This window comes from Oreochromis niloticus, unplaced genomic scaffold, assembly GCF_001858045.2.
Source record: "Oreochromis niloticus isolate F11D_XX unplaced genomic scaffold, O_niloticus_UMD_NMBU tig00007075_pilon, whole genome shotgun sequence".
Taxonomy (NCBI): domain Eukaryota; kingdom Metazoa; phylum Chordata; class Actinopteri; order Cichliformes; family Cichlidae; genus Oreochromis; species Oreochromis niloticus.
In genome coordinates this window covers 1-16682 of record NW_020328344.1, presented here as the reverse complement: position 1 = coordinate 16682, position 16682 = coordinate 1, and the positions used below count along the sequence as shown (strand labels likewise).

The 16682-nt window shown below is 41.8% G+C and overlaps 1 non-coding gene across 1 annotated transcript; it reads left to right on the top strand.

Annotated features, from left to right (window-relative positions):
• Nucleotides 1-743: 743 nt before the first annotated feature.
• trnat-cgu (transfer RNA threonine (anticodon CGU)) lies at nucleotides 744-815 on the top strand. The gene has a single exon. It is a non-coding gene; the product is annotated as a tRNA-Thr (tRNA).
• The last annotated feature ends 15867 nt before the right edge of the window (nucleotides 816-16682 follow it).

Sequence of the window (16682 nt, the reverse complement as noted above, 5' to 3'; positions counted from 1 at the left end):
CAGTGTGGCCTGGTGGCCAAGTGGCAAGGTGTTAGTGTTGTAAACTGAAGATCTTGGATTCAATACCCATCTATACCTTTAATACAAGCTGACAAGGGAAACAAAAAGTCCCTTTCTGTACTAGACACTAGCTGTAAGAAACAACAGTCCGTCCAGGAGCAATGTTCTCCCGAAAGTCTGTTCTGGGCATCTTTTTCACTCATCAAAGTGACTTCTTCAGTTTCACCTGACTGCAGGTTTCCACAGCCTTATAAAGAGTACATCTGCATAATGTCAGAAATTATACACAAGCATAAAAATAACAGTCCACTCAAGTTTTACAAAACACCATTGCTTATTGAGTAATAGAGCGTTATATACTGTTTATGATTTAACACCACCATGATGGTTTGTGGAGCATTGTGGAGTGAAATGTCACTGCTAAAGCTTGGCTGAAACTGGGTGATAGTAATTCTAACAGAATAATGCCGGTGTTGACCAGATGCACTATAAATGTGGCAACACTTTACAAGCTTGCAACATTTTTTCATGCTTTCCTTGGAATGATGTTCGCATTTGGCAATCTTTCTCTGGGTTTTTGGAATATTGGAGAATGTTGCTTTTGAATGGACTGATTCTTATGCAGTGATTCTCTACTTTGAGCACTCAAACCAACTAAGATGACAAACATGTTCATCAATTCATTTAATTGAACAATTCAAGAGGAATATGATGTTACGGTATGGACAAAGCTCAGCCTGTGTGGCATAGTGGCCAAGTGGCAAGGCATTGGTCTCGTCTGCCAAAGCTCATGGGTTCAATCCCCATCTGTGCCTTTAGTACAGTGATTAAAAACCTGTTTGATTCTGTACTTGCTGATCACGTTGCTTTAAGTAGGGGAAACACTCTGCTCCCAATAACCAAAACACTGAACAGAACTTTAGACATGACTCTGGTGCAACAACATCACTGTTGTTGGCGCTTTACTCAGTGTGAGTATCAGTTTCCTTTACTCACAGGTTAAATATTTAACAGAATATAACATACGATGTGAAGAGTCAAAGTGGACGATCCAAACAGGATATCTGACAACAGGAGACATTCGCAAAAGCATATTTACACTGATAATTCATATTAATGTTAATAATGACAATTTAATGACCATAATGCTTCCATCAAACTGAAATCCACCATTAATAAATCCTCAATTGATTTTTTAGACACAACTACATTTAAGGGCCCAAATTTCCCAAATGACCACAAATTAGATGTTAAAGTCTTTTTCAAACCTACAGATACACATGCCTTACTGTTCAGAACAAGTTTTCACCCAAAACACACATTTGCAGGGATAATTAAATCCCAATTACTGAGATTTCACAGGATCTGCACTCAACAGAGTGATTTGGGGGAAGCTGTCAAGATTTTATTCTCAGCTCTCTCCACTAGGGGGTACTGTTGGTCCTTTTTAAGAAAATGTTTCAATTCATTCTTGCAGACCAAGCCAATTGATGTTTCTCCCCTCATCCCAGTGGTGATCACATATTCTCCCTCCACCTGCAAATTGGTCAGAGTTATCAAGAGCAACTTTCAAAGGTTCACTCAGGACACACATATGCTTCAGGATCACAAGGCAATTGCAGCCTTCAGGAGGAACAAAAACCTGGGTGATCTCCTTGTAAAGGCTAAAATCTCACCTCTCTCTGAGCCTAAGCGCAGAGATCAGGGCAATTTTTCCAGCACCACAAGTGGGTGGGCAGTTATTCCAATGGTAATGTTTTTCTATCACTGTGCAAAGGGACTCCAAGATCTAAAAACTGTGTATATTTGATCACTTGTAGGAACTGTGGAATCCAATATGTGGGAGAAACAGGAAATACACTTTTGGTTAGATTCACAGTTTTTGCCTTGTTGGGAGCTTTTAAGGACCAGCCTTGAATTTTACACATTTGATAAGTGAAGACTGGATGCTTAGTGACGAGAGCTGGGATAATCTGGACAGAATCTGCAGCCTGCATCTCCAAATCAGAAATGGCTTTAGATCTGACGCTAGCAGACAGGCATGCATGTCTCAGGGTGATTACACACTAACACATTGTGATTAATCACACACATTTGTATACATTTTATTCACAAGATTTAAAAAAAAAAAAAAAAAAAAAAAAACACTATACAAAATGTGTTTTTGTGACAGGCCGCTAGTAACAAAATGCTTAAAGATTTAAAATTGGTTCTTTCCCAAGTTTTCTGTTATGTGCACACACATTCCTTGACTTAGGTGCTTTTTAATTCTCCAACAATGGTCAGTGCCAAGTGTTTACACAAACAAAAAACAAACAAACAAAAAACATTACTCAGAAAATGGTCAGGTACAAGAACTGGACTAAAAAGGAGTGGAAAAACCAGATAATGTCCAAAGAAATACTTCAGCGTGTGGCTCACGACTTTTGCACAGTACTGTAAATGTTATTAATAATGAAAGATGTCAAAATGTAGCTTTCTCATTTTTAAAAAATTCCCATACACATTATTCTTTTCTTCTAGTGAAGGTGCCTCCTCCTTCTGACCTTAGGGTAACTAATTTCTCAGACAGTGACATCACGGTGCGCTGGGAAGCTGCAGCTGATGATGATGTTTCTTACCTCACTAAGTGGAGGCGACCTGAGACAGGTGGGGAAGAACTATTGGATTGTTGGAGTACATATTATGAAGTAAAAAATACAATGTCTCAATAAACTGTTGTCCTGTGTCTTAAGGAGCATCAGATATCACTGTCTGCACTCTATGGAGATGGAGCTCAGAGTGAAGCTGTGGCCGTATGCTACAGCACCTGTGAGTCACACATTTTCTGATCCTGAACATTTCTCAAACTCAGGAGGGGAGAGCCTGAAACCATTTACCTAAGTCACATTAGCAGCAGTCATATTCTGTCATATTGTGTCTCTATGTACAATATAGCATTACTAATACAATAACCTGTACGTCAATGAACTTCATTGTGTAATTGATGGCAGTTCTCAAAGTACTAGTCACTTAAAGGTTAAATTTCACATCTAAATTCTCATCTTTGAGTAACTAGAACTCTGAGCTATGAAATAAATGTAGTGAGGTTAAAGTATCAAATCAAAGTATCAAATTCTCTGTTATACTTTACATTTATTTTCTAAAAAAAACACTTTGCTCTGCTGCCAAAATAATTTCCTCCTATAAAGGAAGAAAGTGAGTGTTAAGTGTCGTTAGCTGTGGTACTTTATCTCTTCTATGATGTTGCTGCAGGCTCTGGTGGAGGCCCAACCAGCCTCACGCTTTCTGATGAGACTGCCGTCAGCATGGTGATCAGTTGGGTACCTCCCAATGCTCATGTCCTCCAGTATCACGTGTCCTACACAGCATTGACTGGAGCTGATAGCCAGGATCACACTGTGAGTGGGTCGTAGTCATCACATCTTCACCTCTTCTGGGCTTCAGCCGGCTGTCATGTGTCAGAATTCCAGAAATTCCACAAGTCCCAAAACTTTAAATGAGTTCTGACTGTGTTGGGATGATAGTGTTGTTTGTTGTCTGCAGGTGCTGGTCCCTGGTGGAGAGAAGCAGGTGATGCTGGAGTCACTGCAGCCAGATGCACGTTACAGCATCTTGGTCACCGCTGAGTACCACAACAGAGAAGGAGGCAGCGGTTCAGCTCAGGGCAAAACTGGTGAGTCAAAGAAGGGAAAGATGCCAAGACAGCTCAAGTGCAACTTCCAGTTAAGACCGACAGGCTTACATGCAAAAAGTGCAAATGTCCCATTACTTTACCCTTACAGGAGGATATGCATACTTGAAGGTTTCCACATATAGAAACATCAAGGTTTGTGGGCAGTATTGTTTCTACAGCACTACACGTACAGTCATTTTGGTCCAGAGACACAGATTCCTTTCTCTCAGACCACTCCAGTATCTGTGTGTCATGGAGACCAGTATCTGCCGTTGATGGATATCCTATTGTAATCCAGGATGTAAAAGGTATTCTGTAATCACGTCTACAGTGATGTGAAAAGGTGTTTGCCCCCTTCCTGGTTTCCTAGTGTTTTGCATATTTATCACACTTACATGTTTCAGATCATCAAACACATTTTAATATTAGACACAGATAAGACAAGTTAATACAAAATGCAGTGTTTAAATGATGATTTCATAGATTAGGGAGAAAGATTATCCAACCCCCCTGGTCCTGTGTAAAAACAAATTGCCCCTCTTGTTAAATCACGAGTTAACTGTGATTAACCAATTTTGGAAACCTCAGTTCAGTGTTACTAGACACACTCAGGCCTGATTAATTGCAGACTTGTGAATCAAGAAATCAGTTAAATAGAACCTGTCTGACAAAGTGAAACAGGCTAAAAGACCTCAAAAAGCAACACATCGTGTCACCAGCCATCCTCCTGGTCCTCAGTGTTAATGCCCACTTAACTGGGTCCTTCAGTGGAAAGGCTCAAGCAGAGGAAGCCTAATATAACAAGATGAGACTGACAAATATTCTATTTGAATGTTTAAAAAGAAAAATATCACAGTATTTATGCTTTCACTGAGCATATACCTGCATCAATGATGAACTCTCAAGGCTGAAAAGTCCTGGCCTCGGTCAGCCACCGTCCACTCACACACACACGGCTCATATCACCAATCCCTGACTGCTTGATCATAACAGCAATTGGGCTGCTGGGAACATGACGGCCGTTCTTCTCGATGTTAACAAGGTGCTCACCAATCTCCTTGGGAACAAAGGAGATTCCTAAGACAGACAAAACAGATACTGGCTGACTCACACACCTGAGCCCATCATCTAATCACGTCTTCCCTGTTAAAGATGTTGCCGGGACCGCAGGAGAGGGTGGTGTGTGTGCTACAGGAGCAGTGTGAAAGCCAATAAAAACGTGCTAAACTGCAACGCTGCTGTTGTCGGGTCTTCATTGTCACACATATATCCTTACTAAATTGACTGCATTTTTATTGCTTCAGTTTAGGCATCTGATCAGAATGTTTCCAGGCATGTAGACTTATAGAAAACCATTATCAGTGTAAGTGTAAGCGTTGCTGCAAAAACCCTCCGCACTTGTACCTGCAATATTTCAGCCCAGCCATAGCGCCAGGCGAAGCTCATGACCCTCAAAACATGGAGCGCAAACTCATTTGTGCATCCACAGTGAAGTCTGTTGTTGCCTCACAGAAGACCCCTAAAAAACAGGACATAGAACATACATTACACAGTTGTATCGCTAAATATAATCATAAGCCCATATAACCTTCAAAATGAGACCAGTCTACTGTAATTTAGGTTTTACACAGTTCAGCTGGCAGCTGGCAGAGTTCCCTTTATTCCCTTCATAAAGTTACTCACACAAGTTTGGGCCCTGATTTGATCTGAATTCTGCAATAATCTACACTATTGGACAGACGAGCCAAAAGATCAGATCACCTTCTTTGAATAAAGCTGTGGTGATAACGGGGAGGAAGAAACAAGCACCAGCACAAGCTGGTCTTTGCCAACAGCTATCTCTGCCAGAACAGAGACCAAAGAAAATACACTGACACCTCTGATCTGCTCGAAAAGCTTAGATTCATTTAAAAAAATAATAAAAACATCAATATACTGGCAACCGTACAAGGTGGGGGGGAAAGCCATCGTAAAAACATTCATGCTTAGACAAACATCCATCCGTCCATCCATTCGCTTCCGCTTATCCTTTTCAGGGGCGCTGGAGCCTATCCCAGCTGTCATAGGGCGAGAGGCGGGGTACACCCTGGACAGGTCGCCAGTCTGTCGCAGGGCTAACACACAGGGACAGACAACCATTCACACCTAGTGACAATTTGGATTATCCAATTAACCTATCCCCACAAGCTGCATGTCTTCGGATGGTGGGAGGAAGCCGGAGTACCCGGAGGGAACCCACGCAAACACGGGGAGAACATGCAAACTCCACACAGAAAGACCCCGGCCTGATGGTGGAATTGAACTCAGGACTTTCTTGCTGTGCGGCAACAGTGCTAACCACCGTGCCACTGTGCTGCCTGACAAACACTTAAAAGCAAAGTTCAAATGACAGCTCAAAAGGACCTGTTTACATTCGCGTACCAACTACAACCCTGTTTATTCATGTTTATTCTTGTTTTTAAATCCTTGCCATTGTGATTTGAATTTTGATCTTGTCAATTTCGTCAAACATTTTCATAAAAGTGTTATGAAGAGTTGTTCCATGTAGTATGACGGAAAACATTCAGACCGTATTATAGACCAATAAACTAAATAAACGGACTGTTTTTGTTAGCACTCTCTGACTTTGTGAGGCAGTACAGGTATTCTTACCACTGCGGCTGAGTCCTGGTCCCTCTGCCTTGAGAAGGATCCACTTTGACCCTGAAGGATGTCATTGGAATAGCCTAAACGCAAACAGCCTTTGTCCTGATGGCAGAGGACAAAGGCTGTGTTAGCATGTTACCTTTGCAGGTAATGCTCTACAGTCATTTTTAGCCTCAAACAGCAGGTGGGTTAAATAAGTTTCCCTGTAATATCTGTTGTTTGGAATATTTCTTTGACATGAGCATATGTTTGCGCTCTTTACTCTCACACACACAGTTTTATGGAGCTTTACCTTGACCAGACTCTGAGCAGTCAACAGTGAAGTATGTTGGCTGGAAGGCTTGGAGGCCCGTATTTGCCACTCCAGGGTCAGAGACCTTCACCTTGTTTGGATGACAGCCTGCTCCGATATTCATCTGTGGGCACAAACACCAAAACTCAAGCAGTCAACAGTGAAGTATGTTGGCTGGAAGGCTTGGAGGCCCGTATTTGCCACTCCAGGGTCAGAGACCTTCACCTTGTTTGGATGACAGCCTGCTCCGATATTCATCTGTGGGCACAAACACCAAAACTCAAGAGACTTTTCAGTGAGAAGAAAAGGCAAACCCTGCATGCAAGAGTGAAAGTGAGTGCATACTCACCCTGAATGGACTCTCAGTCTCCCCAGGAGACCATCACAGTCTGCTTCACAGGCTTACGTGGGGTGTAGGTGCAGGTGTATGTGCTGTTGCCATTATCCTTAACCTGGACATCCACAGAATTGACTTCACCATCCTGTGCAGAAGACAAGGGATTAGTTCAATCAGATTTAACACACGGTAGTTTTCGGACCATAAGGCGCACTGTTGATGAACAGGTCTGGTTTTATACATGAGGCGTACTGGATTATAAAACGCATTAAGCGAAACAAAACAGTCAGATAAGTCAAACTTTACTCGACTCTTTCTTCTAGCTTCCTCTACTTCCGTACCATTGATTCATTAATGTTGAAATCTCTCGCAGCTGCTCTATTCTCATGTTCTACTGCGTGACTGACAGCCTTGAGTTTGAAATCCGCTTCGTAAGCATGTCTCTTAACAGGTGCCATTTTGGGGTCCTTATCCACACACAATACAGTAATATTATGTTGAAGCGCAGCGCGTATCACTCCGCGAGGCTGCTGACTACGTAACCATGATGCTCCGACAATCCATCAAGCGGTGCGACTTCGTAGCTTACCAAAGTCGTACTAAAACATTTTTTGACAGATTTTTGAGCGCCGTGTATTACATAAAATCGGTTCAAGGTCAGTAAGCACAACCAGAATTCATACATAAGGCGCACAATTAAAGGATTTTAAGTGCGACTCATACTCTGAAAAATACGGTACATGCAATATATTTAACATATTTGTGGTCATATACAAAGCCAGATATACCTGGGCTATAATTTTCAGAGGAGCTTTTCCTCCTTGCTTGGCATCAACTGTGAATTCAGTGGGTTTTCCAACAGCCAGACCACTGCTCTGAAGGCCTGGACCGTACGCCTTAACCTAGAGAAAACAATTTTAAACAAACAATTAAAAAAGGAACAAGTCAAAGATCTACTACAGCCAAAGAAGATCATTTACAGACTTAGCGCTGTGAAAAAATATTTGCCTCCTTTCTGATTTCGTATCTTATTCCATATTTGTCACACTTACACGTTTCAGATCAATACATTTATAATATTAGACAAGAATGTGTAATATTAAACGGCAGTTTTCAAGGGGAAAAAGCTATCCAAACATACTTGGTCCTATATGAAAAAGTAATTGCACCTAAAACCCGATACCTTGTGTGTCACCTCTGACACCAAGAACTGCAGCAAGCGTTTGGTGCTAGAGGTCACATTTTGAGTTTGTAAAGATATTTAAGGTAGACACACGTAGTTAGCGGCAGGTGTGTTGTTGATCGAGAGGGCTTAGCCTCTACAGGAGAGCTTTCAGCCATGAAAAGTGTGTCCATCACAAGCCCACCACCATGATCTCAGGTCTTGAGGCAACAATCATGAAAACTAATCTTAACTGAGAGTGTTGGATGTCCTCATTGTTGCAGAGCACATGGACAGCATACTCACCTGGTTCTGTGGGCCAGCAGCACATGTCACACCATCCATCACCCTTGTCATCACATTCAATCTTGGTCTGAGAGAAACCTGAAGAGAAATAGAGCAACTTCAGAGAAGAAACTGAAGCTGATCAGCACATGCTTCCGATCGCTCGTATTTAAACTGCTATAATAACTTGTTGGTCTATAATATGTGAAAACATATATCAAATGTATCCTTCATGGATGAAATCAAGTCATCTTGAGCCACAAACAACATTCCTATAACAAGGTCGAAGCTGCAATGAGTTTTTGGTAGTGACTTTTATATATGCTTTATTTATCTAGTTCCAACAATGGGTTGACGTTAAAAAAAGTGTTTGTTAGTTTTTTAAAAAGCGTAATCTGTGCAAGAGGACAGCAGATGTTGCAAGAAATCTAAGAATAGTTGTTTAAAGTTATTTGAAGTGGACAAAGAGGATAAGGCGTTTGTAAACCCTGTTGAGGGAAGTCTATCTAGCAAGATATGTAAAGATATTGGAGATTAAAAACCCCATAGGGAAACATAGGAAATAATTATTTGTCAGGCAATGACTTGTTGGCAGAAGAAGAGTGGTCCTTGGTAGCCATGACAAGAAGGAGGTCCCATAAATCAGGCTGGGCTGTTTGTTGCTGGCAGGTAAAAGAAAAAACAGAGAAAAATCAAAATCAGGGGAAGTCCAGGCTGAACAAGGTTCATCCCTCGGAATTTTCACTCCAAGATCCCCTGCCTGGACCTCCCCCTAGCAGATAAACATAGAGAGGCAGGTGAGCCGAGGGCTCGAACCTGAGCCTCTATGTTATGAACCTGCTAGCCCACCACATAGCAGAACGTGGAATATCCTTGTATTTAAAGAGCGCAAGGTGCACATCGGGCACCCAGCCTTTCGCAGGAGACCACACATTTTTACACTCAAATACTCACATTTCACACACTCACACCTGCTTTTTTTCCCTGCCCACCTTTTTCTCCACTTATTTATCAACAACCACTCCTTTTTCATCTCTGCTACCTTGCCTTTATTACATCCTCTTAGCTAGCATCAGTGACCGGAGAGCAACAACAGCAACCCAGTGCTTTTCTCATCATTTCTTTAGTCACGGTCAATTCATTGGCCTCTACGGATTAGCTAAACCAACTTTACAAAACAAGTTTCCCCGAAGAGCCCAGTTGTCATCTTAGCTGCCTAGATTTGAGGACCTAGCTAAGGACGGTAGTTACGGACACAAACACATGTAACTTACCGAAAAAAAGCCTGGGGTCCCTCTGTCACTGTGCTTATTAGGTGGTAATAATTTGATGTAAAAGTGTCGGAGACAGTGTGAAAAAATGAAGGCAGAGTTGGTAGCCTGAAGAGAGAAAGTTGCAAGTTGTGGAAGGTGGAGTAATAAGCAGCAAATAGTTGAGGAATGAAGAGCTGACAAGCATGGGTATTTTGCGGTAATAAAAGGTAATAAAAGAGCAGGCGGAGGAGTTGGCAAGAGCAGGAAAAGGGAGAAGCGACTTGGCTTCTCCCCGCCCCCCAAGCAATGGTCGTGGCAGCGAGTCCGTGAGGGATTCGAACTCGGGCGCTCAGATTCAAAGCGCCACTTCTTACGTCTTACGCCAAACGACCAGCCGGCGAAACTAGGAAAAAAAAGGACATTTATCTTTTGTTTGGCAATACTTGTTTTTTTGTGTGCAAAACATGTATGGTGCTCGGTAAAGATGACACGCCGACTCACTTCTTCTGTTTTTGGGTTTTTTTTGGTTTGACAAAGTTTGTTTTCATATTAAACCAATGTCAGTGACGTCATTCTATGCCACTACCACAGGTAAGGAAAAGCCTGAATCCGTAGATCTTTTTCTTTTCTTTTTGTTGTCTAAAACACAAAAATCGCCAAACAGTCAGCTCACAAAGTTGCAGCTTGGTGGCAATTTGGCAGAACAGCCAATGACTTAAAGCATTTAGGTGCATATATCTTGCCACAAGACATGTGTGCTAAGCTAGCTAAATTAGTTTCTGTTAGCGAATCAAGTTCAAGCTCCTCACATATCATCATCCAGGGTACAGTCATATGCTGATGAGGAAATCCCATGCAGGCAACATTAAGGCAGTGTAACAAGTTAAATATGCACTAATTTTAAGCTATTTCCTAATATCTAACATTTAAAAAAGGCAGTTTACATTGTAAACTGCCTTTTTTTAAAATGTTTTTATGTTTTAGGATTTTGTAAACTTTACAAAATCCTAAAACATAAAAACATAAAAAAAGGCAGTTTACAAAATCCTAAAACATAAAAATAGATTTAAAATAATGATAAATGTTTGCCTGCAACTGACACAGCCAACACAAATGTCATTGAAAAAAACCAAACCCTGTGATAACATGTTTTTGTTTTTCTAGAATAGAAGAAGCACATTTTAAAAAGCCAGTAGGAATAAATCTTTGTTGTTACTGCATGATTAGAATGAAGTAACAACAAGTCTGGCTGGAATCAGAAGTGGTAATCTGTGTACTGTGCTAGTGATCTGCATAATTCACCTTAGATGGTCATCTGTTTGGATGGCTGAAGTGGGTTAACGACACAGCTAATTTCATCAGGCTGCTACTGAAACATCTAAAATGATCTGCGTCCACGATCCACCAGCTCAACAGCAACATCTGTCAGCTGTGCATCCAACCGGAGGCCTTGGCCTGCTGTGCTCAGGCGCTGGGCCGCGATTTCCGTCCCTTGTTGACGACCTGGCTGTATCCTGTGCTGGAGAAAGCTGGTGAGGAGACGCTGCTGGTCAGCCAGGCGGCGCTGAGCTCCATATGGAACATCAATAAGGTCTGTGGATACGCTTCCCTCAAGGAACTGATCAATGAGAACTCTGACTACCTGCTTAATGACATATCACTCAACCTTCAGAGGCTCAGCCTGCATTTACAGGTAGTTATGATGTGTTTTTTGTTTTTACCCAAAATGGACACAGAAATAACTGCTGGAGGGTTTACCCGATTTCCTCCTTGGTCTGCTTAAGCCTGTGCTGCCCTGAGCTTGTACTGTATTTCATTATAATCCTGTCTTGTTGGCCAGGCTCCACCGGTGTTGACAGTTCTGTTGACTCACTCTGACTGCAGCCTGCTGGTCGGGGACATGGTTCAGGATCTGGATCTCAGCTACGAGCGCACAGCTGCTCTTTTCTGCTCCGCGCTGCACGCGCTCATGAAGGCACTGGGTAAGATTTCAACAGTGATGTCAGCTTGAGTCTCACGTATACTGGGAGTCAAAGAGGACAAGGAAGAAAATGTGACTCATTGCATGCTCTGCCACATGTTTTATGTTGCTTAACTTTATGTTTTCTGCAGTGCCTTTCAAAGTTTCTATCAAGGAGTACACTTCAGGATGTATAATTTGCTCGTTATCAAATTATCAGTATCTTTGGAAACATTTAATACATCGTGATGTTTAATTGCTGAGTGGTTTTCTGTTGTAGAATTAATATTCATAATAATATTCATACAGAAGTTTTACAAGCCCGCACAGTAAAAATGTATGAATTAAATGTTACTGATGGGCTCTTTTCAAAAACATCAGCGTCTGTGTCACACTGATTTTGATTAACTGACTTATTTTATTGTAACCAAACCTATGCTCATATTGTTGTCTTGTTTTTCCTTTAGCGAGGTGGTTTCCTTCCACTTGTAGCAGGACCAGTACGTCTGCCAGCTCCAGGCAAAGCTCCAGTGACCAGGAAGACCTCAGCATTCGCCAGTTCCTGCTGAATTACCGCAAACAGAAAGAACTGGCAGAGAGCATTGGAATAGAGGACGATGACACTGAAGACCGAGGTAATAGGTCTGTCTAAGGGCCAGTGGAATATCAGCTGTAGACTGTAGTGGTGGTTATATTAGATTCAGAGTGTAGAGGAGATGACCCTTTTATGACCAGCAGGAAGGCACACACACACACGCAGTGTCTTAGGTTAATGACACACCATATGGGGTTTACAATGGGGGGTTGCTTTTATAAAACTGTTTGTAACAAAGAGTTGAGATTTGCAGAGGGACTCCCGGGCCATGCACATCTCCATTCTCGAAGATGAATAAGTGATAGAAGACGAATAAATGGTTGGGAAGTAACTATTAACCCTCACTATAAAGACATAAATGGTAACTATAAGTAACCACACAAGAGGTTTACTGCAGTGTAACTAAGGGAGGGTTCAGGGTCACCTGATCCAAGGCTGACTATATGCTTTATCAAATAGGAAAGTTGTAAGTGTAATGTTGAAAGTACAGAGGGTGTCTGTCTCCTGAATCCAAACTGGGAGCTGGTTCAGAGCAGAGCCCTGAAAGCTGAAGGCTCTGCCTCCCATTCTACTTTTAGAAAGAGCTAGTCTGAGAGTGAAGAGCTGTACCGGGGTGATGTGATACCTTAATGTGTTTAAGATATGACGGGGCCTCATAATTCAAGACCTTGTTGAAATATTGCCATGTCTTTATAACTCAGTCTTCCTACGTGTTGCATCATTGCTGGAGATTTGTTAGGACAGCTCAGTGATCTGTGGTTTGTTGGGCTCCTCTGAAAATATGACACAGTGTCTGAGAGTAGTGGAAGACAGAGTCAGTGAGCCTTCACTACCATAACTTAGCCAGTGAGTATGTAGACATGAACTGACCTGATACTGTCACAACAGCTAGATATGTAGTTCTTTACTCCAGGACACCGTCCAGCTGCTGGGAGCAGCCCTGAAGCAGTCAATGACATCTGCTGCAGCAAAACTTGCATTTTGCTAGTGTTTATACTCAAAATCAGTATATAATCAGTCTCAGAAAGCTCTTGTGGTTGTTAGTCAGTCCTACCTTCTCTGTTTCAATGTATATGTGAGAAGGGAATTGCATAAATTGCACAGATCCATTCCCCTACAGAGGCTTTGTGATTGGTCCTGATGGCTGCAGCCGTTTCGCTATATCACTTTGACGCCGTTTTAATCCGCTCCAATGCCTTATCTTTTTCCCTCTCTCAATTCCCTCCATCATCCCTGCCTACACCCTCCAAGTACTGGAAGGAGCTCCGTCAGACCAGCTCATGCAACAGAGCCAAATGCCCCAACAGCCCTGGGTATCTAAAACCTCAGCCTCCGGTCTCTCGGCCTTCTCAGCTTCAGTTTTTGTTCAGCTTCTCCCTGTTGTCCCTTTGTCATCTATAGCACACATGGTCTCCTTTCATCAGACTGCATCATTGTCTGCTGTCTCTCATTGCAGGTGTTTCATCACTGAGAGGGTGCGTTCTCTCATTTCTCTCTCTCCATGTCAAAAACGGGATGCCTGAAACACATGGACAGTTCAGCAGAGCTGCATAATGTTAAGAAGCCACAGCCTTCTGATGTTACAGGTCCTGTATTAATTTCCTGTGTTCATTTAGTCTGTGACATGTTGTCGCTGTAACCAGAACTGTTGCCACAATCTCTTAACAACCTGTGATCTGACGTGTGCACTTGCGTGTCTCTCAGGCAACAGACCGACCAATGGGAATGATCTGGCTGGATGTGGCAAGTCTGAGACCATTTGACCTGGTGATTCCATTCACCATCCAGAAGGAGAGGTCACAGGTAACAAGTCTACTTAATAAACAGATAGTTTGAGCATAATGATGTGTGTGTGTCATTGTTTTTGTCCTCTGCTTTAGGTGAGGTCCGAATGGCATCAGGCAAAGTTGCTAAGCTTGACATCACAGACAACAACGATGGCACAGTTGCTGACAAGTACGCTCCCACAGAGGCCGGTCTGCATGAGATGGATATCAAATACGATGGCACCCACATCCCAGGTATCTGCATATGGTCAGGAGAAATGCGTGGAATGAAGTGCATGGAGAAAATAGTTTGGAAGGAAGTCACTAACCGCTCTTTTTCTGTCTGTCAACAGGAAGTCCCTTGCAGTTCTACATGGATTGCATGAACGGTGCCTATGGCCCTGGCCTTATCCACGATCCATCTGGAGATGTTCCAAGACTACATGCCTGGAAACATTCTGCCCGAAACCCACTGCTTCACCCCTCCCCTGCAGCTGAGCCACAAACCTGCTGAAAACTGCTGTTCACAAACGCTGTCCATCTAATCTGACTGGGCTGGAGCTGTTTTGCAAAGAAGAATGGGCAAGAATTTCAGTCTCTAGATGTGCAAAGCTGGTAGAGACATACCCTAAAAGACTGGCAGCTGTAATTGCAGCAAAAGGTGGTTCTACAAAGTATTGACTCAGGGGGCTGAATAATTACGCACACCCACATTTCAGTTATTTATTTGTAAAAAATGTTTGGAATCATGTATGATTTTCGTTCCACTTCTCACGTGTGCACCACTCTGTATTGGTCTTTCACGTGGAATTCCAATAAAATTGATTCATGTTTGTGGCTGTAATGTGACAAAATGTGGAAAAGTTCAAGGGGGCCGAATACTTTCGCAAGCCACTGTATAATATGACAAACCAGCACTGGTATTGGTATCAGATCGATACTAGCTTTGTTTCTCTCTTCAGTCTGTCTGTAGACCACTGAACTGTATAAATGATTTTTTGGAATGAAAAAATCGTTAACTTTCCTTTTCCCTGGGCTTTGCATCAGTCGCCTCCTCCCAGCCTCATATTTCTGACAGTGTAATCAAACAGGTGCTTTGGTTTCATCTTCTCCACAACTGTATTTCCCCTCATGGTGGCTTCTTATCATAAGTAATGTGCCAAAACGTTATTACTTGCATGGGCTCACAGTGGGTAGTTGTGGGCGGGAGTGTGTGAGCAGGGCAAACCCACGCTTAACCTCCACAGGGCAACAGAAGTTTTGACCTTTGATGTCCCTATATGGGCCCAGATGGACAAAATTATTCTGGATGGGTTTTCTAAAACCTGTAGTGGTCCAGTTCTTTAACCTGAGCCCCAAAGGGTTTCTGAGCTTCCTGCTCGAAAATGAAATGCCCCAAATTAATTGAGTGCAATTACAAACTCTGTGTATACAATCGTGGTATCAAAAGAAAGCTAACACTTGTGAAATGTCATCAGAGGTGTAAATATTGCAGCAGATATTACTGTGTCAAAGTTACTGAGACTGGAACACAGAAAAAGTGAGTAGATTTATTCCCGCCAAATTTTTTTATTTATTTTTTAACATATAACCCTTTAAAAACATGCTTCAGTTCACATTTCACAACAAACAAAGAAACAAACAACCTTTATTTGTCACATACACAATCATACAGGGTACAACATGTAGTGAAATGCTTGTGTCTGAGCTGCAGACCTTTAATTCCCGAAATTCAGTATAAACATCATCTGTGCAAAGTTTTATGTTTCTAAAGTGAAACCGTGAAAAATTACAGCACTGCCAACACATAATATCCAGACGTTGAACAAAAGGCCCAATTTTGCACACATTGAACACCATGTCAGTTGAATTTTTTAGGTATTAAACAGCAGAAATTATTTAATTTATTAACAGGCCTAAAATACTTTTTGAGCCAATATTTTTTCTTTTTTACTTTTTAAGTTGAACAACTAAACAACAAATATACATAATAATGCAGTTATAGAAAGGCAGGAAAATGTCACAGCTTGCAGCATCTTTTACAACTCATGTATACAAATACAAGTCGGTAACAAAAAAGGAATACATTAGGAGAAAAAAAACAAAAAAAATGATTAAGAAAGAAAAAAGGGTGCTCGAGGTATAAATAACGTATAAATCAAGTGAAACATTTGACACAGCTCCTGTGTTTTACATGCTTTGGAATTTGTGCTGTTCTTTAGATTCTCTAGATAACTGTGTGTGGTTTTGTGGTCTTCTTTTGCGGCTCTTTCAGTGAATTTTAGTCAGAGCGCGGTGAAGCTTGGTGTTTGGAATCGGTGATAGCTCTGGAAGATAACCAGCCTTTCTTTATCCGGTTACATGAGGTCTGATGAATTTGTGGTTCAGTTTTGTTTGTTTAGTGGACTTGTGTGCATTTACGTAACTGCTCTTTTAATCATGCTTGTTTTCGTTGTGTTTGGTGGTTGTAGAAATGGTTTATATGAGATTTTAGCGGAGATGTGCCCACAGAGTGAATGTAAAATGCAAATGATGCAGTAGAAACAGTCTACGTCATTTCCTGGATGCTGTACGAAAAGTAGCGGTAGAAATCGAAGGCGTGACCGTTATGATTTTGAATATAATATCTGTGTGTGCGCTGAGTAAGTACTGAGTAAGTACTTCAAGGCATAGAAATGACTCAAAATATTTATAACACTGTCTTTGCTCA